Genomic DNA, 25,145 nt, shown 5'->3' on the forward strand with positions numbered 1-25,145 from the left:
AATGGTCGTACATCGTGGAGACGAAAATATTCTGCAATGAGAATAGTGCAGCTGCGAGTCTTTAGTGGATTGACCCGTAAATAATGAATGTTGATGAACTCGGTTAATGAGTTTGACCGATTAATCTCTTATCGTTGGAGCTTCTGATCTATAAGTTCATTAGGTTCTCTTGGTAGCTCACAGAGGATAAAACGAGGATCAAGAATTATGAAATAATTTGAAATGTTTAAATTAGATAAGGGAATGTATATAATAGGATTCAAATATATAGTTTTAATTAAATATGTGATATTTAATTAAAATATAAATAATTAATTGTTAATTATTTATTCATTTATTTATTTAATATTTGAAATTGATTAGTTAATTATTAAATAGATTAATAATTATTAATTAATTAATTATTAATTAGATTAATAAATAAATAATTAATTATTAACTACATTAATAATTAATTAAGTTATTAATTAATTAAATTAGTCAAATGTTAATTAATTTAATTATTATAAAAAAAACAAAAGTAGAAGGGTGGTGACGTGGGGAATTACCCCATATCACCCTTTGGTGGTTTGAACAATAAGCTGTGCATTTTCTCTCTTGGTTGAACGGCTGCAAAAACAAGATACAGAGAAAAAAATTTCTCTTTACCACAAACTCTCTCGACCACTAAATTCCCTATTGGTTCCCACACAACCGGATCTTCGCCGGAGACATAGCAAGGAAGGTCGTGGTGGTGGTCGTTTAATTTAATCGGATAAAAGTTCTTCATAGGTAAAGGAAAACTCTTTCCCCCGTATTTTTCTTCTTTACTGTGTAGTTTGTTTTTTCCTTGAAATTCAAGAACAAGATATCTGTTTCCACTGCAGGATTAACGTCCCTTTACCGTAGGGGGACGATCCAAACCTTGTCGCAAGACCTTGCATGGATCTCATGTTATGAACAATTGATGGAGACCATACGATATGTTGTCACATATCCTTCTCATATATTCACTATTTTGAAAATAGAGTTTTCTATTACTTAAAAAAATTAGGCTAATATAAGCTCATTTATCTAAGTTCTCAATCTACACTTATGTTCGTGGGACTTTCTTATCAGAAGACAGGAATTTGAAGGAAGAAGAAGGACAATGGGAAGGGGAAGGCTCCGACTGCAACAAAAAGCAAGGAAAAGATTGCAAAAGGAAAATGTTTGCATTGCAATGAAAATGAGCACTAGAAAAAAAATTGTCCCAAATACCTCGCCGAGAAAATAGCTGAGAAGGAAAAGCAAGGTAAATTCGACTTACTAGTCATTGAAACATGTATAGTGGAGAATGATGATTCTACCTAGATACTAGATTTAGGAGCCACTAATAATGTTTGTTCTTCTTTTCAGGAAACTAGTTCCTGGAGACAGTTTAAAGAAGATGAGATCACTCTCTGGGTTGGATCAGGGGAGCTCATCTCAGCAAAAGCAGTGGGAGGAATTAAGTTGATTTTTGGAAATAGATATCTGTATTTGGAAAATGTTCTTTATATACCTTCATGTAAAATGAACTTGATATCTATTTCATGTTTGCTAGAAAATTTGTACACCATAAATTTCAATCTTAATGAAGAGCTCATTTTGAAAAGAGGCGTACAAATATGTTCTGCATACCTAGAAAACAACTTATATAAGTTAAAACCAACCAAAGTTGAAGTTGTCTATAATACTGGAATGTTTAAAACAACTGAAACACAAATTAAAAGGCAACGTGTTTCTTAAGGTACCTATCTTTGGACTTAAGACTTGGACACATTAATCTCAATAGGATTGAGAGATTGGTTAAGAGCGAACTTCTAAGCAAGTTAGAAGATGATTATTTGCCGCCATGTGAGTCATGTCTTGAGGGAAAAATGACAAAGAGATCTTTTATTGGAAAAGATCATCGAGCCAAAGAACCGTTAGAACTCGTACATTCAGACCTTTGTGGACCAATGAATGTTAGAGCTCGGGGAGGGTATGAATATTTCATCAGCTTTATTGATGATAATTCTAGGTATGGTTACATTTACCTGATACATCACAAGTCTGAAGCCCTTGAAAAGATTAAGGAGTTTAAGATCGAGGTTGAGAACCAATTAGGTTAAACAATTAAGACACTTCGATCAGATCGAGGTGGGGAGTATATGGACTTGAGATTTCAAGACTATATAATAGAACAAAGAATCCAGTCACAACTCTCTGCACCAAGAACGCCTCAGCAGAACGGTGTATCTGAACGAAGAAACAGAACATTGTTAGACATGGTTCGATACATGATGAGTTTTGCTCAATTGCCTAACTCGTTTTGGGGGTTTGTAGTAGAGACTGCAGCTTACATTTTGAATAACGTTCCCTCTAAAAGTGTTTCAGAAATACCTTATGAGTTATGGACCGGGCGTAATGCTAGTTTACATCATTTTCGAATATGGGGTTGTCCGGTGTCATAACCATGCTAAATGTACGATCGTGACATCCGACACACGTGTTGGTACAAAATCCTAAAAAGTTGGAACGTCGTTCAAAATTGTGTCTTTTTGTGGGATACCCTAAAGGAACAAGAGGTGGTCTGTTTTATGATCCTCATGATGAAAAGGTAGTTGTATCGATAAACACCACATTCCTAGAGGAAGACCACATACGAAATCATAAACCCCACAGCAAACTAGTATTAGAAGAGATTTCAAAAGATGCTACAGATAAATTAACAAGAGTTGTTGATCAAGCTGGTCCATCAACAAGAGTTGATAATAGACAAAGCACATCTGGTTCGTCACATCCTTCTCAAGAGATGAGAGAGCCTCGACGTAGTGGCAGAGTTGTGAGACAGCCTGACCGCTATATGGGTTTAATTGAAACCGAAGTCACCATACCTGATGATGACTTAGAGGATCCATTGACCTATAAAGGGGCAATGTATGATGTTGATCAAGATCAGTGGATCAAAGCCATAGACCTCGAAATGGAGTCTATGTACCTCAATTCGGTCTAGGAGCTTGTAGACAAACCAGATGAGGTAAGACCTATCGGTTGCAAATGGATCTATAAGTGTAAAAGAGACCATTTGGGAAAGGTATAAACCTATAAAGCCCGATTAGTAGCAAAGGGTTACACCCAGGTAGAGGGGATAGACTATGAAGAAACTTTTTCACCTGTTCCTATGATTAAATCTATTAGGATACTTTTATCCATTTCCACTTTTTATGATTATGAAATTTGGCAAATGGATGTCAAAACTGCCTTTCTGAATGGTAATCTTGACGAAAGTATCTATATGGTCCAACCAGAAGGGTTCGTAGAACAGGGTCAGGAAAAAAAAGTTTGCAAACTTAAAAAATCCATTTATGGATTAAAACAAGCATCCAGATCCTTGAACATGAGATTTGATCCTTAAAAAATCCATTTATGGATTAAAACAAGCAGAGCTGCATTGCCGACTCCACAATGAAAGCAGAATAAATGGATTTGGATGCTTGTTTTAATCTATAAATGGATTTTTTAAGTTTGCAAACTTTTTGCCCCTGACCCTGTTCTACAAACCCTTCTTGTTGGACCATATAGATACTTTCATCAAGATTACCATTCAGAAAGGCAGTTTTGACATCCATTTGCCAAATTTCATAATCATAAAAAGTGGCAATGGATAAAAGTATTCTAATAGATTTAATCATATCAACAGGTGAAAAGGTTTCTTCATAGTATATCCCTTCCACCTAGGTGTAACTTTTTGCTACTAATCGGGCTTTATAGGTTTGTACCTTTCCCGAATGGTCTCTTTTACGCTTATAGATCCATTTGCAACCGATAGGTGTTACCTCATCTAGTTTGTCTATAAGCTCCCAGACCGAATTGAAGTACATAGACTTCATTTCGAGGTCCATGGCTTTGATCCACTGATCTCGATCAACATCATACATTGCCCTTTTATAGGTCAATGGATCTGACTGGGCGTTTATGCTGAACGCACGCGCTAAGCGTGGTAACAATTATATAGATGCAAGCGCACACCTGTCAGAGTAATATAAAATGGACGGAGTATCCAAGTATCGATCCTCAAGGACTTCTAAACAATTTCCGAACTCTAAAGTTTTAAAGAATAGTGAATGTTGGAATGAGTGATTCTTGTAAAATGGGAAGTGGTCACAAATAATGGTTTGGATTTGGGATTTGGACTTATAATAATAAAACCTAGCCCAAATTACTTCAAGTTAGCCAACAAAGAATCAAGGACATGCTAAGGATAATATGCATTTTACTTTAGAAACTAACGACTACGCTTTTCACTTTACTTATGTCTAAGCAAGTTCAAAGTCCTAAGACATTCCCTAATATGTCTATTATGAGATATATCTTAGTTTAGGATGGAAATAGTCGCAACCTCGGGTTAAGGTCCTATGTCTAGGCTACTTAAGCGGAACCCTTATGTCTAAGGCGCTCCTCTCCTCGGTTTAACCACTCAACAATGCAAATAAGCAACCTTTTCAGTATTGACTTGTTAAGACTTACAGTGGCCTTCTCTAAATCCTAACTTTTTGGGAAAACATGTTGAGCAATGAATGGAAAGTAAAAACACTACTTCTTAGCAACCCTTTTTAGACATAAAAGGCTAACTATCCATAACCGGGCTAGAGACGGGAATTTAGAAAGACATATTGAAGAAAATACAGCAAGTAAAATGGTTGAATGTGGAATGCATGTGTGGAAAACAAAAGTTAACTAATGGAGAGTTTTTATCGGGATTGAGAGCTTCGCCCTTCTCTTTCAAGCAAGGGAGAGTGTCACGTGCTCTTTCCTCCAAAACACAACTCTCTTAACTAAAAATAAAGTAAAGGCAAAGGGAAGATAAGCAAAGTGCTGGATTTTTATATATTTGAATAAGTAGAAAATGACTAAGTACAAATGGAAACAAAACAAAGCTCAATAAAGGAATGTAAAGTGCTCGAGATTTAAAAACCAAAAGCAATTAATGAAAGCAACTCAAAAGTACTTAGAAAGCAACAAAGAAACACTAAAAATGATCAAGAGAAGGAAGCAAGGCTTGATCCATTTGGTGGAGAAGTTGCTGGAATTTATAGCTGTGCAGATTTGGTTAGGTAGGTCCTAAAACGATGGTGAATCACCCATTTCCAACTCCTTTGACTGACCAAATCGTGCTCAAACTGATAGTGGAACACTTCTTCTACACGTATGCATCGGTTGGAACCACCAAAACGCATTGGAAGACGCGTTTCATTAAGGGCAAAGTTGGAAGAAAACCAGTTTTTCTGCAGGCATCCCAGGCGTCTGGCGCCTCCCATGATACTTTTTCGTCTTTTTGCTTCTTTTGATTAATTTACACTCCCAAATGGTCCTAAAATGTCATAAATACAATATAAGCCATCCACAAACCATAGTATATGAATTTTGCATGAATTGGAACTCAAACGACCGAGAAAAATCCGAAACAAAGCTGAAACATAGTAAAAACAGCATCTAAAACCTTCTTTTTACGCATGTAAACAAGCGTAATCAGGATCCTCTAAGCCATCATCAGGCATGGTGACTTCGGTTTCAATTAAACCCATATAGTGGTCAGGCTGTCTTACAACTTGCCACTACGTCGAGGCTCTCTCATCTCTTGAGAAGGATGTGACGGACCAGATGTGCTTGGTCTATTATCAACTATTTTTGATGGACCAGCCTGATCAATAACTCTTGTTGATTAATCTGTAGCATCTTTTGAAATCTCTTCTAATACTAGTTTGCTGCGGGGTTTATGATCTCGTATGTGGTCTTCCTCTAGGAATGTGGCGTTTGTCGATACAACTACCTTTTCATCTTGAGGATCATAAAACAGACCACCTCTCGTTCCTTTAGGGTATCCCACAAAAAGACACAATTTTGAACGACGTTCCAATTTCTTAGGATTTTGTACCAACACATGTGCTGGACAACCCCAGATTCGAAAATGACGTAAACTAGCTTTGCGCCCGGTCCATAACTCATAAGGTGTTTCTAAAACACTTTTAGAGGGAACGTTATGCAAACCCCCAGAACGAGTTAGGCAACTGAGCAAAACTCATCATGGATCGAGTCATGTCTAACAATGTTCTGTTTCTTCATTCAGATACACCGTTCTGCTAAGGCGTTCCTGGTGCAGAGAGTTGTGACTGAATTCCATGTTCTATCATATAGTCTTGAAATCTCAAGTCCATATACTCCCCACCTCAATCTTATCTAAGTGTCTTAATTGTTTTACCTAATTGGTTCTCAACCTCGGTCTTAAACTCCTTGAAATTTTCAAGGGCTTCAGACTTGTGATTTATCAGGTAAATGTAACCGTACCTAGAATAATCATCAATAAAGCTAATGAAATATTCATACCCTCCTCGAGCTCTAACATTCATTGGTCCACAAAGGTCTGAATGTACGAGTTCTAAAGGTTCTTTGGCTCGATGACCTTTTCCAGTAAAAGATCTCTTTGTCATTTTTCCCTCAAGACATGACTCACATGGCGGCAAAGAATCATCTTCTAACTTGCTTAGAAGTCCGCTCTTAACCAATCTCTTAATTCTATTGAGATTAATGTGTCCAAGTCTTAAGTGCCAAAGATAGGTACTTTGAGAAACACGTTGCCTTTTAATTTGAGTTTCAGCCGTTTTAAACATTTCAGTATTATAGACAGCTTCAACTTTGGTTGGTTTTAACTTATATAAGTTGTTTTCTAGGTATGCAGAACATATTTGTACGCCTCTTTTCAAAATGAACGCTTGATTAAGATTGAAATTTACGATGTACAAATTTTCTATCAAAATGAAATAGATATCAAGTTCCTTTTACAGGAAGGTACATAAAGAACATTTTCCAAAAACAGATATCTATTTCCAAAAATCAACTTAATTCCTCCCACTGCTTTTGCTGAGATGAGCTCCCCTGATCCAACCCGAAGAGTGACCTCATCTTCTTCAAGCTGTCTCCAGGAACTAGTTTCCTGAAAAGAAGAACAAACATGATTAGTGGCTCCTGAATCTAGTATCCAGGTAGAATCATCATTCTCCACTATACATGTTTCAATGACTAGTAAATTGAATTTACCTTGCTTTTCCTTCTCAGCTCTTTTCTCGGCGAGGTATTTGGGGCAATTTCTTTTCCAGTGCCCATTTTCATTGTAATGGAAACATTTACCTTTTGCAATTTTTTCTTTGCCTTTTACCGCAGCCGGAGCCTTCCTCTTCCGTTTGTCCTCCGGAGCCTTCCCCTTCCCTTTGTCCTTCTTCTTCTTCTTCTGAATTCCTTTCTTTTGATAAGAAGGTCCAGATTTACTCCCAGAGGAAGATCACTTGTGGAATTTCCTCTTTGAGGTAGTAGCAACATTTGCCTCAGCCTCAAAACCTTTATTTTTCAACAAAGATTCGTAAAGTTGGAGTTCATTCAGAAGGGTTGTCAGGTTGTATTCAATTTTATTAATCATAGCATTCGTTTTGAATTGAAAATAACTCTTCGGAAGAGATTGCATGATGAATCCAACCTGACTTATTTCGTTCATGACTGCGCCGTTCACTTCTGCAACATTGAAGTGAACCATCATGTTCAAAACATGCTCCCTTACGGAAGATCCTTCCTTCATTCTGCAGTTGTAAACATACTTAATCGCATCATGCATGATAGTTGTTGATGGTTGTCCAAACAAGGCTTGTAGAGAGTCCATGATCTCTCTTGCAGTAGCTAATCTCTCGTCATTTTTACACAATACTTCTGATATACTGGCTAAAATGTAGACACGAGCTTTTTCATTAGCTTTAACCCATCTATCATAGGCATCCCGAACTGTTCGGTTTGCATTAGGGACAGGGGCTGGAGGACACTCCTCCGTTAAAACGAACCTTAGATTGTCAATAACTAGTATTGTGTTTAAATTTGATTTCCATATTCCGTAATTGTCTCCGTTAAGTTTATCGGAAGCTAGCAGTTGTATAGTTGAAGTAGACATTGCTGAAAAGTGAACAAAACTATTAGTGAATTGTATAACTCTTTAATTATTTCATCAAATTTTATTTAGCAATAAATAATGTACCCATTAATTATTACTTTTGCAACGATACTTCAATGAGTCAGAGTAGCCCCCACCGAAGGGCAGTCGACTACTCCTTCACTGAATCAAGACATTCTTGACTAAATACTAACTCTGGAGTAACTCTTATCTTTATAGTACTTACTTATTGTTAATTTGGTCAAGAACTTACTAACACGTAGCAAGTCTTATAAGTGTAGATCCGCCATTTTCGAATTACAGAGATCGGAATCAAACAAGCCCTCGAAGGAGAGACAATTGCTGAAAACGGACCTGAGTAACCCTATCCATTTCTGGAGTTCACGGTGTTCCGAATCCTACGTTACAACCCTCCGAAGGGATAGGCGCTTATAAACACCAAGCAGGTGCAATATAAAAATCTCACGGTGTGACCTAATGGAAGAGACCGTGGGACGTGTTGACACACACCCTTCACCCACTTACTATGAACTACTTCCCCTATTCACCTTGTTATTGACCCATGCAAATACTTTCCGAAGGGAGGTTGCCCAAATAGCAACTCGAAGTCGAGCATGAATCTCACGGTGTAAACTCTTAGGAACGTGAGAGCTATAAATAATGTATCTCATACACTATTAATCTCCCACTAAAGTGATCTATTATAAAAATTGGGTAATTATTAAGCTATATACCGGCTAATTATATACAACCTAAGTCTAGGTGATTTTCCCAGTATAACTGTTATACTAGGATTAACCTACGATATCTAGGTGATAAACCAATTTTATTACCTCACATCTCTCACGCATGCTCATAAAACTAGGGTTATTAACTCAGACTCCAGTTTGATCTCAAGGTAGGAGGTGTTCCATAAACCGTCAACTTAAGTACCCCCAACCTTAGACAAGATTTCACCGGGTGAGTAAACAACTTTTGTTTTATAAGTTATCGCCCTATTTTAACTATTAAACGGAACGAATTGCTTTGCACCGGTTAACCCTAGGTGAGCATGCAAGTTTATCTTTGTTATAGATTATAAAAGTCTAAGTGATTTTATAACACTTATAAAATATAGACATAACAATTATATGATTGACATAAATCTAAAACAAGCATCCACTTAGTAAAGTCATAAACTAATAACATTTATATATAATTTATGATATTAATTTCATGCATTCACTAATTAAAGTCATAAACTAATATAACATTTATATCTAATTTATGAAATTAATTCCATGCATTCACATACATTATAACTCTTATAACATAAATGCAGCCATGCTTATCCTATGGTGGGGTTTTAAATCTATATGACATACTTTATGCATAAAGGATTGAATCTTCAATTAAAACATACATCAAACATGCATAAATAATTGAACAACTACTAAAAATGGTTGATTTTGGCATCCCAAGCACACACAAACTAAGCTATTACATTAATAAGCTTGAAGTAGCCTTGAACCGCCAAAACCGCCTTCCAAGGTGCTCGGATCGGCCTCCAAAAGGTGAAATTAAGTGCTGGAAATTCAAAAAACAGCAGCAGTAACGGAAAAGACAACATGCTTTTGAGCTTGAACCGGCTTCGTTTACAACCTGTGATTAACTCTAAATGACTCAAGTAAATTACAGACTCGATCAATCACAACAAGACCCAAAACGATGGCTTAATTACAATAATTAAATAACCAAAAGCAAGCTAAAAGAAGGGATGCCAAAACAGAAACCGTTTTAGTACAGCAACAATTCATCTTATGAATTACACCCCACCAAGCTAAATAAGTGTAAAAAGCATGCTCTGATACCACATGATGGAACTCTTAGACATGCATAGCGGAAGCTAAGGATCATAATATACTTAATGAAGCAATTTAACTAAAATAAGCGTGCTTGGAAAAAAGATGAAAAAGGTAAAGAGAAAAAGATTAACTTTATACCTTTGAAGACCTCCATTATAACATCTTCTCCTAACTCAATGGGACCACCAACGACAAATCCGTGCTATCCTCGGGTTGATGAACACGGTTGTGGGACCGAATTTTGAGTGAAAACAAAGGGAGAACACTAATGGCTAGGAGAAGACAATAGAAATTTCAGTGGAAAAATTCTGTACTTATGCAAGTAAACATTAGCCTTATCCAAGTGATCATCATCACCTATATAAAGACCAAATCCATGCAAAGACATGCCTTACATACCTTCCACTTCAAACTCCACTAGCATGTAAAAGATAGGTGTCATTGCCTTGAAGAAACACTTCAAAAACCACTAGTTAGTGGGAAAATCCAACTTTGATTTTTTAAATAAAACTTTGATAAAACTAATTTTTATAAAAACAAAAATTGAAATATCAATTTTCTATTAAAACAAACACCAAGCCAAATCAATATCACATATTAATTGGTCTTTGACACCTAAGCTTGATTAATCACATTAATCAAATTACAACTCTTTTTCATGCTTTGAACTTATTTAAAACTAATTTAAATAAGTCATACTCTCCAAAATAATTAAATGTCAATTAGATTATATATTATATCTCATATAAAATACAATATTCCCTTAAAAACCGAATTTGAACACTTCAAATTCTTGCTTCACCTAGTTCTTCAATTTTATCCTTTATGAGCTAGCATGGAGACTCGTTGGACCTACAGATCATGAGCTCCAACGATTCGAGACTAACCGGTCAAACTCTTTAACTTAGTTAATCAACATTCGTTAACTAACAGGACTGTCCACTATAGCCTGTAGATGCACTCCCCTCACTGTAAATATATTTGTGTCCATTCGATATAATCGTCATCGGTAAGTTGATCCTTCACAGGCCGTTCGTAACCTCAGCTAAGTCAAAAAAATCGTTTTACCCCTGAGTTACATCTTTTCTCCTTAAGTACCACTATCCCTCTAATGAACAATTGATTTAGGATCAAATCACTAAATCCAATTCCTCTCGGGCCAGTGAGAGGATGGGGCCCCTTGTTCAAGACCCGGGATCAGCCCTTAAGGGAACAACCTCTCTACTATCCCTAAATCGGGTAGGAGTGAATTCCGTCTTGCTAATTCTATGTCCCTAGCTATCTACCCAGTCTTATCCCTGAAATGGGAGGCATGTTGAGCAGCGCTGATGAGCTTACTCTCACCTATGCAGATCAAGGGAGAATCCTGAATAAATAGGAGTTCATAAATGGCTCAGGATTTAGATCAAGTTATTTAAGTCATCGATAAACGAAATTAATCAGTTTTATCCGTAAACGGTGTTAATACGTAACAGTGATTATTTCAGGGTCAGTCTTACACAATCTCATTGTGTAGAACACCCCCGCTCACATGTTTCTACACGAACGAATCAGGATCAGTTCGTTTATAACACCTTACAACATTTGTAACAATCATAAAGCGGGCCGTATTAAATAGTGTCTCTAGGAAAAAGTACCCAACTTGATCCATGTACTATAGACTGTTTAGGCTATTTACTTGAACTTGATCCAGTTTATGTCTCCACATAAAGTCCAAGTACTCATTATAATAGCCAAGGGTTCGTAGTTTATTGGATTTATTAAAAAAACAAATTTACTTTCATTTAACAACATTTGTCTGAATAACCTCACATTAATGTTCACTGTTTACAAACTACGAGTTTTAGGACAGGGTACCCAACAGAAGTTTGAATGGTGTATATATGGTACTGCATAACATATTAGTTTTGGATTATTATAGAAGTATTTGACTGATGATACTGAGTGTGTTGGATTGTTTTGTTTATAATATATAGAAGTCTGGATTCTTATGCTGAATGTAGTTTTGTTGGAGGGACGGGCGGTACCATTTGTTCTTGTGTGGAAGGGTGTTAAATAGAACTGTTTGATTGTTGCTAAATATAATATATTATTGCTCTCCAAGTTTGTACTTACTCTTGATTATTTGTGTTTTTTGTTAAGTTTTTTTAGAATAGGTTGGAAGGGAGAGATATATTGTTGGCTAGTTTTGAGTTATTCTAAAACTGGAGAGGTTATGTTGGAATTTGTACTTTTAATTATTTGTGTTTTGAGTTTAAGGTTAGTTCTTGAGTTACGTTTTAGAAGATCATGATGTTGAAATTAGTTTTACTTGCATATTAGTTTTTGAGTTTAAATAAATATTGATAATTATTTTGTGTGAATGGTTGGTTAGTTTTGAGTTATATTCTAAAGTGGAGAGATCATGATGAAATTTGTACTTAATCTTGTTTGTTTGTATTTTTTGTTAAGTTTTTATAAAATAGGTTGGAAGGGAGAGATATATTGTTGGCTAGTTTTGAGTTATTCTAAAAGTGGAGAGGTTATGTTGAAATTTGTACTTTTGATTATTTGTGTTTTTAGTCTGAGATTAGTTTTTGAGTTAAATTTTGGAATAGATATTGTTTTATAATGGATGAATGTGTTAAAAGTTTTAGTTGCATATTGAGATATATTATCATAGGTTTGAAGGAAATATATATAGTTGCTTAGCGACGTCTGGGCAACCAACTATTTTTTTAATTAATTTATTCACAAAATAATGACGGTCAATGCTTGTCACGAAATATAGTCATTCCATGACGCACATATCGATGTAGATACAATCACCCCTAAACAATGACGTACAAACAATGTCACACAAAAGATTATGAACATACGAAGGCGTACAAACAATGACGCACATACAATGACAGACAAAAATCGACATAAAAAAATTAATAAAACAAGGACAGTCATAAAGATGTCGGTTGTCGCCCGTCATGATGGGCATTGCCCAGCATTAAAATGGTCCTTTCATGACCGGCATGTCCGGATGGAAAGAGAATATACATGACGGGCAATGCCCGACCTTAAAACTGTCTAACATGAAAGGGAAACAAGGACACTCGCATAGATGTCGGTCAGTGACCGACATGGTAACTATTTAATGACGGGCAATGCCCGTCATGAAAAGGCTAATTTGTTACAGTGATAACATAAGAAGATAACACAACTATCAAGAATCAAGAGTAAATTCGACCTGTAGAGCATGACTTCACCGATATTGCCCTTTAACTCTTCCTACTACTTTATTCGAAACTTTTTATAAACAATGGTTGTTGGCAGATTCTACCCTATTGTCTTGATATTCTTTCTAAACAATAACGATTTTCTTCGAAAACTAGAGTATCTATATCTATATGACTACTCCGACAATTCAAATAATTAAGCACGTAGAACCCAAAAACTATGCCACAAAATTCACAAGAATATCTCTATCTCTTGCTTTAAATTGGGAGAACTACTCAAATCTAGTCAATAATCTTGTTTCCCAACCTCGATTTACGATAAGGAATAAATGTAAAGAATGGTCAAGTCTAAACAATCCATTAAGAATAGAAAAGTTCTCACAACCAACAAGTTTAGAAAGAAAATCAAATAAAGAACATAGAAGAGTAAAGTTTGATAAATGTTACATCAATGCCCTAGAAAATGTATTTAGTTCATCTTGAATTCAAAACTAAAATCTCAATCAACATAACTGAAGGAAGTTGAAGCTAAAGGAGAGAAAGAAGAAGAGAAAGAAAAAAAGTATGGTGATCTATCGAGCATTCGTTCTTCGCGTTCCTTTTGATCTTCTCAAAATCCCAAGTTTTATCTCTAAAAAAATCACTTTTCATCTAAAAACCCTATGTTTTTCCTCTCTTACAGCTAAGGTTAAAACGACAGCGCCTAGGTGCCCAAATACTTGCATGTAAAATCACTGTTTCAACATTTGTAGTGCTTAGGCGCCTTGTTGAGCTCCTAGGCGCCCAACATTCTGCAAGTTGGCGCCTGGGCGCCAACGTTCTACCATTTTGTCCATTTTCGACACTTAGGCACCCAATGCACTGCAATTTGGCTAGCTTTTGCTTGTTTAATTGCTATTTTTCTCATCTTCTTCAACTCAAGTCATACGAAAGAAAGAAATACTAAAAACAATTAAACTATCCAATGAAAATGTCCCTAAAAACTATAAAAAAAAACTTAAATAAACTCTACATTACTAAATCCAAAATTCACTAATCAACAAATCAATCCTTCACGAGTTGTTAAAAAATTACAGCTGGGTTAAAAGTTGATTTTGGCCATGTAATTACGTTTTATACGTTAAGTACCACTTATACTATAATAAACAATCCGTTTATGATCCAGCTATAAACTAAGTCCCTCTTAGGCTAGTGAGAGGGTGGGGCCCATTGTTCAAGTCCCTAAACCAGCAATTAAGGGAACTACCCATCTACTTATCCTATAATGTGAATGAATGAATTTCATCTTGTAACATTATGTTCTCAGCTCCATACTTGTCCAATTATCCAAAATAGTAGGCTTATTGAATCGGCTGCAAAAGCCACTTTCCCCATGTAAATCAAAGGACATGCCCTCACACGTAGGAGTTCATAAATCGTTCAGGATTAAGATCGAGTTGCATATGATCAACCTATAAAATATGTATCTTATCTTTTAACAGATTTACAAAGAAATATTAAATATTTCGTGGTCCACAGTCTTATACAAACTCATTGTATATGATACCTCACTCACATATCTCCACACGAATGATTTAGATCAAATCATTTGTAACATTTACAAAGTGGGCAGTATCAATAGTGTTAACAGGATTGGACACCCAACCTTATCCATGTACCATAGACTTCTTAGGTTACAACTTGAATATGATCCTCTTGTATGTCAACTACATACTATTAATATTACATTTATAACTCCAAATTTTAATAAAAATGGATATTAAATATTGCATACAATCAAAAAACTTAAATAATAATTTTTAAAATAAATAATAAATATTTATTAATCATACACAACTAGTACAATTTTAACATTATTTTTCCATGTAGTAGAATCTTCACTTTTTAATTTCTCAGCAGCCAATACATAAATTAGAGAGGAAGACATTTTTGTTGAAACATAGAAGAATATTACTAAAAAAAAAAAAGGAAATAATATCCAATAAATTTTTAGCATAGAAATCAACCAATTTGATAAATTAACTCTATAAATAATTTTTACAGCTATGATACTTTAGAGCGCTAGAATAAGTGCTGTCGTAGGGTTTAGTCAAGTGTTCCTGCCACTAAATTTGAGACAATCTCAACCAAAAATTATACCATAATAACTCTTATTCCTATAAGATTCAATAACCATTATTTTTTTTCCAATGATGTAATTAAATACCTTAATGATTCCTTTGTTAGTGTGACCCATCATCTTAGATTATATAGTTCTACTCCAACAAGTGTCACCGAACGTTAAGTCAAGTATTGGAATAAAAAAACTACAATTCTAACATTTTCAAGAGATTCACCTTGATATTGACTCATGTATGTACCTTTCGTTAGTGTGACACATATGTGGTTACGAACACTCGTGAAGGATGACTTGCCATTAATGGTCGTATGTCGTGGACACGAAAATATTCTGCAATGAGAAGAGTGCAGCTGTGGGTCTTTAGTGGAGTGACTCGTAAATAATTAATGTTGATTAACTCGGTTAATAAGTTTGACCGATTAATCTCGTATGGTTGGAGCTTCTGATCTATAAGTTCATTAGGTTCCCTTGCTAGCTCACAAAGGATAAAACAAGGATCAAGAATTATGAAATAATTTGAAATGTTTAAATTACATAAGGGAATGTATATAATATATATTCATACATTATATATAAATATATATTATGAGATAAATGTTTAAATAGGGTTCAAATAATTAATATGAATTTGATACATATTAAAAACCATAGGTTATACAAGAAACAAGTTTTCTTAAAAATGATTCAAATATATAGTTTTAATTAAATATGTGATATTTAATTAAAATATAAATAATTAATTGTTAATTATTTATTCATTTATTTATTTAATATTTGAAATTGATTAATTAAATATTAAATAGATTAATAATTATTAGTCAAATTTATTAATGAATTAATTATTAATTAGATTAATAATTAATTAAGTTATTACATAATTAAATTAGTCTAATGTTAATTAATTTAATTATTATAAAAAAAAAGTATAAGAGACGTGACGTGGTGACGTGAGGAGTTACCCCACATCACCCTTTGGTTGTTTGCACAATATGTTGTGCATTTTTCTCTCTTGGTTGAACGGTTGCAAAAACAAGATACAAAGAAAAAAATCCCTCTACCACAAACTCTCTCGACCACTAAATTCCCTATTGGTTCCCACACAATCGAATCTTCGCCGGAGACATATCAAGGAAGGTCGTGCTGGTGTTCGTTTGATTTAACCGGATAAAAGTTCTTCAAAGGTAAAGGAAAACTCTTTCCCCCGTATTTTTCTTCTTTACTGTGTTGTTTGTTTTTTCCTTGAAATTCAATAACAAGATCTTTGTTTCTGCTACAGGATTAACGTCCCTTTACAGTTGGGGGACGATCCAAACATTGTCGCGAGATCTTGCATGGATCTCATGTTATGAACAAATGATGGAGACCATACGATGTGTTGTCACATATCCTTCTCATATATTCATTATTTTGAAAATAGAATTTTCTATTACTTAGACAAATTAGGCTAATATAAGCTCATTTATCTAAGTTCTCAATATACACTTATGTTCGTTGAATTTGATTTTAATATGAATTGTCAAGTTTGAAACTACTTTAAAACCTAAGCACATTATGAGCCTGCTTCATGAAGTTAAATAAAAATTGACTAATTTAACTCTTAGGTCAGTTCCCAAGTAAAGGTCTTCCCTTTGGGTGAGCTTAAACATCTTAACATAGTCAGAACATTCCAAAGAGATATATTATAGAAATTTTTATTCATATTCATTAATCTTTACTTAATTTTTAATAAATAGATTAATGAACCTGAGTAAAATATTAGGCCTTGTTTTTAGTCCTATTAAAAACTACTTCGCTTCGGATAATCTCGATTTCTAATCAACATTTTTAACCATTTAAAAAGTAGATTATTAAAGATTGCTAGGAACATTTTAAACTTTCCTAATCATATTAGAAAAATTAATAAATAATTATAACTCATTTTAAATTTTAAACCATTTAAAGATTTGAAATAAACAAAAAATAAAGTCTAAAAGGAGTCATCATAAATATATTATTTCAAATATAATAGTTATATAAATAATAGTGCATGATATTCATATCCTATATTCCCAATATAATAGTTATATAAATAATAGTGCATGATATTCATATCGTATATTCCCAAATCATAGATTGGGTGGCTTGGGGCCTCAAACAATATCCTTGAGGTATTGGGTTCAAGTCACATGGGATGCAACTCCACCAAACAATGATCTATTGCATATGAATCGATATGCGGATAGTGTGCATACCCCCAAGTATAGATGCTAGGAAGAATGATTAAGTACCGAAATACACTTATCTAATGTTTCTTGTTTTATAGGAGAATCCTATCCATATTTTGCTCCATCCATTTACAAAAATTAGAGGAAAAAAAAGAAACGGAAGAAATCTGTATTTCAAATTTTTTAATTTCAAACCGTAGATTTTAAAAAAGATTTAGCAAATTTGTATATCAAAAAGAAAATCAGAAAAAAGATGATATTTTTCTACATATTAGATTTGTTGAATTTGTTTTGAAAAATTGAGCCATCCTTCATGCCTGCCGCAAATCAGACGGAAATCTGCTTCACCCCCTATTTCCTTTCTCTCCACCGGTATCTCTCCCAGCCTCAGCCACCCATTGTTGCATTGACAGTCTTTCTCTGCCTCAACCTTTGCCACAGATTCCACTCACTACCACATCAAAAGTCCCTCTATCAGTATATCTGTTCTTCAACAACTTTGCTCCTACAGTATAATCTATCTTTCTCACTGGATTTCATACTGTTATTTCTACTTTCGGTTTGATCGTTTCTCTCCGCTTTTGGCTTTGAGTGCTGCTTAAACATATATATATATTTGAGTTTATATTTGAATATTTACTTAAATATATTTAGTTGTCTATTTGGTTTAGGTCAAACGGTTCAATTGAACCGGTTGAGCCTATGCGACATATGAACTACCCAACCCATAAATCTTAGAATTACCTTAATCTCTTTCAAATAATTTAGGATCTTACAATTTTAAATACTATGAATCTCTCTTAATTAGATAAGCATTTATTTTAAACTTTCATCTCCTAGACAGTAAAGTTTTAGCATTATTTTGTAGTTATGGTGAAGTTAAAAATAGAGTCGAAAACAAGGTCAAGCCAAAGATTACTTGCTGCTATTGGGAAAAATAACTCAAGCAAGAAACCTGAAACCATATCATTACATATGGAACAAGAGGTATAAAATACTATATGCATCCAAATGTTAAAAGGTTTACTAACTACTTGTGTTTTTCAATATTAGATAAAACTACAGAAGACATGACAAAGACATCCGAATCTGAGGAACGAAATATCAAAAAGCGAGGAAGAGAGAAAGAAAAGGCTACATCAAAATCGAATAAGCAAAGAATTGACAAAAGGACATAAATATTTGTCATCTATTCTAAAAAATTTATACGGGTTGACAAGTAATCTAATATATTTCCCAGGGGACCAAGCAAACAAAAGAGATTATGTCAATAGGTATATATTGTAGAAGTTGAAGTATATGTTTTTTTTTTTTTGCAACTCATGTTACTTATATTTTTTTCTTTTAAGTCATCAAGAAAGAATATATACGAAAGAACATCAGAATCGGAAAATCAAGAGGAAAAGTCGGATAGTAGGAAGGAGACTGAAATAAAAAAAAATGAATTGAAAACGGTAAAGAGAAACGTGAGTAGCGTAAAAAATGTATGATTACTTTCAATTTTGGTTGTTAATTATTGGTTGTATTTTTTATTATTATTATTGTTTTTTTTTAATACTACTACTAGTGCATAGGATAAAATTTTTTAGTGCCTCACTTTATACTATTAGCAACAATGAAATAAATCTATGGTATTTTTTATATATATTTTTGCATTCATTTAATATTTATCTCATAAATCTACTTAAATTCTTTTGTATATATAACAGCTCTCCAAAATAATAGTCTTTTTTTGTTTTTTTTTTAACTAAATAACAGTCATTTATCAAATAGACATACTGTTATACAAATTCATAAATCAAATTAATTTTTAATAAGAACTTAAATTAAAGTTCCAAGTAATATTTAACTTGAAAAATAGCAAATTTGATAAACTTCTCAGTTGATAAAAAAAAAAATCAAACCTGTAAAAAGATTTTATTACTCCATAATTGAACTTTGGAAAATGAAAACTAGAAAGAAGAATTTGGACCAGGTTTAAAAACTGACATGCAAGTAGGGAACAACTTGGAAGGAATGAGAGTGCCCAATTGTCATAACAAGAACTTTGCAATTTTGACAATTTCTTCTATTCACTATCCAACTAACCAAAAACTTTTAAAACTACATATTTATTATTTCTATTTAAATTGTGTAGATGATTGTTAAGGAGGAAGTAAAAAAGGGGAAATGAATAGTACAAATGCAAAAACACAAATTTCAAGGAAGGGGATCCACAAACTAAAGGATACGAAGATCAAAAGGTAAGTTATTGGCTGTAATATGTAGTAAGTACACTGTAATCATTTAGTCGACAATTTGTCTTGATTCTTGTAAATTGTAGTAAGTACACCGTAATTATTGAGTCGGCAACATAATGTATTTATTCTTGTACTGGGATTTATTCTGGGATTTATTGTTACTAGTGGATTAGTTATTATTGTTTCTGACGCGCTAAAGAAATTTGTTCCTTTCCGTTGAACCTATGTTGTCAATTGTTTGGATTTCCCATTTATCCTAGATTTGTTGGTTGAATAGAATTTACTTGTGTTTCTTTGGTGGATTAGCCCTCGGAGGGCAAATTTTTTTTCGTATAAGGTTGAATTGAAATATGGGTCCTCCCTGTGGTTTATCTTCTATTTTTTTTTGGCTTATCGTTCCTTCTATGGGGGGGGGGGGGGTTTGAATTGGGAATTTGTTAAGGTTACCTCGAGAGTGTCGTTGAAATTCGGGGGCGTTACATGTGACGCCAGATAGGAGGGGTACATGAATGAACCGATACCACATCCAAATGAGAGGGATCCTGAGATCATTGAAGAATGGTCAAGAAAGGTTTAAAAGAATTGATAGTCACTATCTATTCCAACAAGGTGCACCTTCTTTTTCGATGGCTCAATCGTAAGAACAGAAATCTTAGGTTGGGTGACGTTACAGATGGTATCAGAGAGGAACCTCTCCCAGTAAGATGTGGTTCGAATAAGATAGTGGTTCGAAGAGCTGCCAAATAGAAACTATTTATGTAGATATAGACCATATAATAATGGTAGATGATGAAGATTTGTTCAACGGTTATCCATGGGGCAAGGTTGCTTTTGACCTTTTAATTGAATACATGAAAAAAGGCGGTGGTAAGTAAAGGAGCAATAGGAATTTCTATGGGTGGCTTCATATATGCTATTTTAGTGTGGGCATATGAAGTGATACCCACATTAAGTAAACCGCCAAACTTCTATGTGCGAAAAGTAGATACAATGACTCCTAGAATTGTAAATTGGACAGTAGACATCCAACTAGAATGGAAAGAGTTAGAGGCTTGAGTTTTTGAGTCGCCAAAAGTAATATTATGTCTTATTTGTTTACAAATGATTATAAACCATTTATTTATAGAGATATAACGTATTTAAATTATAGTTGGAGATTGTCCCCATGATGACAAGTGTGAGGGAACTCAAAATGCCTTACTTTGCTTCATTATTGCAAGAGGAGACAAATTTAAGGAGAGATGGAGAGAAACAACCGAGTGTTGTAGAAGACATAGTCGACTTAACAGTAAAGAATGAGAAACAGTCCTCCATACATAACTCTGTAATCATGGAACGTCTTGACATGCTCCAACAAACCCAAGAATCGATTATGAGAAGAATGGATGAGTTGGTAAGTACCATAAATCTAATGGTTGACTACATGAAAAGTAACATAAGTAGAAAAGATTCAGCCATAGAGGACAATTTGTGGAAAATGTGGACAACATAGGCTGTGGACTTGGTGATATGTAAGGTAAATATAATTAATTACGATGTAATTGCAAACTTAATCGTATATTGTTGGCATTTGTGATACTTTGAAGGAGGCAACAGTATTTACAAAAAAGTTAGATGATCTGGAGGAAGAAGAAAGGGAAAAAATAAAGGAAAAAGATATGGATGACCATGAAACACATCATCGAAAGAACCACGAAAATGATGATGAAGATAATAATTTTGGTGGACAAGGACAACCAAGAACAGAGAGTAACGTTTCAGTACATATGTCACTCCAACCACAAATAGGAGAAAAACAAGGAAGAGAGACATCAACAGGGAAGTAAACAACCACGCAAGGTAAAAAAAACTATATTAAAACATTTATTTAATGTATCATATTGTTGATAATGTCTAAAACTATAGGCATAAGACGTTGAATGTGAGGCGGATGAAACAATCAACAACTTCATCAGGTCAATTGACCAAACCAAAATCTATGAAAATTTGAAGAGAAAGCGAAGGGGAAGGGTGTTTTAAAGGTATATATTTAAAACTTTTTATATTTTATAAAACAACAGTTGTAATTAGTTACCTTTAAACTCACAAAGCATATTATGTCAGATTTTGATGACTATGCTACAAAATCATTTGTAGAGGGGGAAAAAAGATATCTGACACGACCTGTCCTAAAGCACCTACTAGTCCCAGAACGAGTCGCGCCGACCACAGACCCCGACTAACTACGAAGTCAATGGTCATCTTCTTCTTATCTTTGACATGAGCTTTGACTAACAACTCCGAATGGATGAACAATAAAATAATAACCTTAACAGAACAACAATTCTTACATCCATTCTATACATTCCTTATTGAAAGGGTGCTAACAGTTTTACAACAACTACAAGTACGTACAAAGTGATATGCAAATCCTCAACTACTCTAGGTGGCAGAAACTGGAACTAAATTCTTCTTGAAACTCAGAAACTCAGATACTCAGGTACAGCCTGAGGGGAAAAAAACAAAACATAAACAGTGAGCTGGAAAGCTCAGTGAGTGGTAGGTTATTAAGAAAATATTCTTGTAAAACTTCTTTCATAAACAACTGAAAATTCAATTCTTGAAATAAACTTCATAAAACTGAAGTAATAAACATTCTCATTTAGATTTCATAAAACCTGAGCAACTAAAACTCAGTAAGCTTTCTCCAGATCAAACTTGTAACAACAATTTCTTTATGGGCAAACTGAAAAGACAACGCTCCCAAGTCCAGGATTTTGAATCCAAATTTGGCCCTTATCGCCCCGGCATTCTCCTGCGACCTAGTTACGCCAACTTGTCAACCTGCTATAAAACACATTCTAAAACATATAAAACATTCTTCTTTCAAACATCAAACAGATAGATAAAACTCAACACCACACATGTATCCATATTCTATTCTGGTCTACTTGCGTAGTGTAATCTCATTACACACAGCAGAATAATTCTGGTCTACTAGCATAGAGTAATCTCAATACGCATAGCAGAGTAATTCTCTCAACACGTGGAGTCAAATGGTCTCAAAGACCTTCTATTTCTGGGTATACTATAGAAACACATTCACATACCATACAGGTAATCACTTGGATACAATAACATGGTGGTTTGAAACTTCTTTCTCAATCTCATAAACTGTTCTAAAATTCTTCTTTTCCTGTTTCTAACAACTTTTCTTGAAATTCTAATCTCATTTCTGAAATCTCTTTCTAAACAATATTTCATAACTTTCTTCAAATATTTCTCAAAATAATAAAGCATTTCTAAATTCTCATAAACATTTCTAATTTCTCGAAGAAACATATTTTCTTTCAATTCTCAGCAGAAATGCTAAAACATACCTAATATATACTTTCTTGAAATTCTATCATAATATATTTCTAAAACCATTTCTAGAATAACCCACTCACAAATTCCAATAATAATATCCAAAACATTTAGTAAAGTAACCACTCACAAATCCTTTAAACTCGGTCGTCCTTTGCTCCAATTTATGCTCGACCTGAAAATATCGATTCAATACCAAATTAATTCGTGCTTTAATCTAATTTAACTTCAACATATTCTTGTTTCCAATTGAAATTACATTATCTTCCAAATTAATCCACAAAAATCCAATTTTATAACTCATTCTCTCTCTTCATTAACAACCCACCTTTTCATTTACAGGTGGGTCCCACCAAAACCCATTGAATTTCTGTTATTTTCATCTCCACCTCACGCAATACACCTCTTTTTATACCCAATTTCTTTCTTTTTTTTCTTATTTGCTTTTAATTCCACAATAAATCCTCTCTCTCTTCCACTATTCATCATCTTCTTCTTCCACTCATAACACACGCCCCTTTCTTCCTTCTTCCTCACAGTCCCCTTTTTGTTTACTTAACCTCTCTTCTTCTGCAATTTCTTAAAAAACCAACATAGCTTCCTTAATTTGTACCCAAAAGATCAAAGATTAACACTTAATTTCTCTCTATTTCTCTACCCTTCCTCTCCATCTTCAAACCCTCTCTTCTTTGCCCATTTTTGTTACCCATTTACAGTCATTAATGTCTCACACTAAACCTAAAGAAAACCCACAAAGCAGAATTTTATCCTCGTCAAACGATTAAGAGAGTTGCAAATACACAATTTCCTCTTAACAGTTCCTTAAACATAACAATAACCACCCATGAATACACAACTTCAAAGAGAAGAAAACCCATAAAGACATTTCAACATCTAATTTCTTCCTTGTTTATTTCTAAAACTTCCTTAATCACAAACATATAATACTTACCAAATTTGAAACCCAAGTCATTAGCTCTCAAGCACATGAATTTTCCTCATCTCCCCAACTTTCAAAACCATGAGAAAGCAAACCATTTTTTTTCGTTTTGCTTTTCCTTCTTTCGTTCCCTTTCTTCTCTGTTTCCTTTTCTTTTTCTTTTTCGTTCTTTCTTTCCTTTCCTTTCCTTTTCTTTTCTTTTCTTTCTCTTTTTTTTTATACACAACCACATGTCACACACGTGTCATCTCACATTTTAATTCTTTTTTTTGCCAAAAGACCAAAATAACCCCAATATTTTTTTTTAACTCCAAACGGTCCTTAGAATATCCCACAGAAAAGAAGCAGTGAGGTATCCAACATTTACTTATGTCACATGTTTATCACATATTTTTTATTAGGTGTCATTAATTTTAATGGGTATGTTTGAATGAACAGAAACAGTTTCTACCTAATAAGAGAAAAATTCTTGATGAGGTAAATAGGTCCAAATACATGCATTTATGTACTACGTTTTGATTTTTTTTAGGATGTAGAAAAACTTATTTATTTTGTATTATGAACATGTAAAAACCAATATGAGACATGAACGAAGGCCTGGACAGGATGGTAAATTGGATAGGAGAACAACAACTCATAACATTTTACAAGAATCACGAGAAATTTATATAGATGCCCTAACAGAAACGCATAACAAGACAACAACAACACCTCCTTTGGAATTTTATGAACCTTAATCCCACCTCTTAAGTCAGCCATAAGAGAAATTAATTGTTTTTAAGTATTTCATTCGGATTATTAAAACTGTATTATGATATTAATCTATCTACTTATGTCTTGGGAGTTTATGTTTGATAGAAACTATTATTGAATCTAATGTGTTTTATGTTTGTTCTTTTATTTAAGATAACTCAATCAATTTTATAAATTGATCACTTTTGTTTTAAAAATATTTTGTGAAATGTGTGCATACAAATATATAAATGGAGATATCAGACTCTTGGACGAGGAGATTGTTTAAGTGCTTCTTACTTGGAGGTTTATATTGAATCAAACTATTTGTTTGGATCTTAACCTGTTCTATGTTGTTTTTTTTATAATAATTTTAGATGACTCAAATTCTTTTTAAATTGACTGTTTTTGTTTTAAAAATAGATTTAGACATATGGTGCATACATGATATATATAGTTGGGGATATCAATTCCTTAGAAGAGGATATTGGTTAAGAGTATAAGTCTGTAATCTAAATTTAACTAATCTTAATAATC

The 25,145-nt window shown here is 33.8% G+C and overlaps 1 long non-coding RNA gene across 1 annotated transcript; it reads right to left on the minus strand.

Moving 5' to 3' along the window:
- Positions 1-21,927: 21,927 nt before the first annotated feature.
- Positions 21,928-24,036, minus strand: LOC148211824 (uncharacterized). Its single transcript, XR_015790504.1, has 3 exons — positions 23,889-24,036; positions 23,067-23,111; positions 21,928-22,414 (listed from the first exon to the last, which is right to left on the minus strand). It is a non-coding gene; the product is annotated as an uncharacterized LOC148211824 (long non-coding RNA).
- Between the last annotated feature and the right edge of the window lie 1,109 nt (positions 24,037-25,145).

Source organism: Momordica charantia, assembly GCF_013281855.1.
Source record: "Momordica charantia cultivar OHB3-1 chromosome 4 unlocalized genomic scaffold, Mcharantia_2.0 BLBB01000004.1, whole genome shotgun sequence".
In the NCBI taxonomy this organism is placed as follows: domain Eukaryota; kingdom Viridiplantae; phylum Streptophyta; class Magnoliopsida; order Cucurbitales; family Cucurbitaceae; genus Momordica; species Momordica charantia.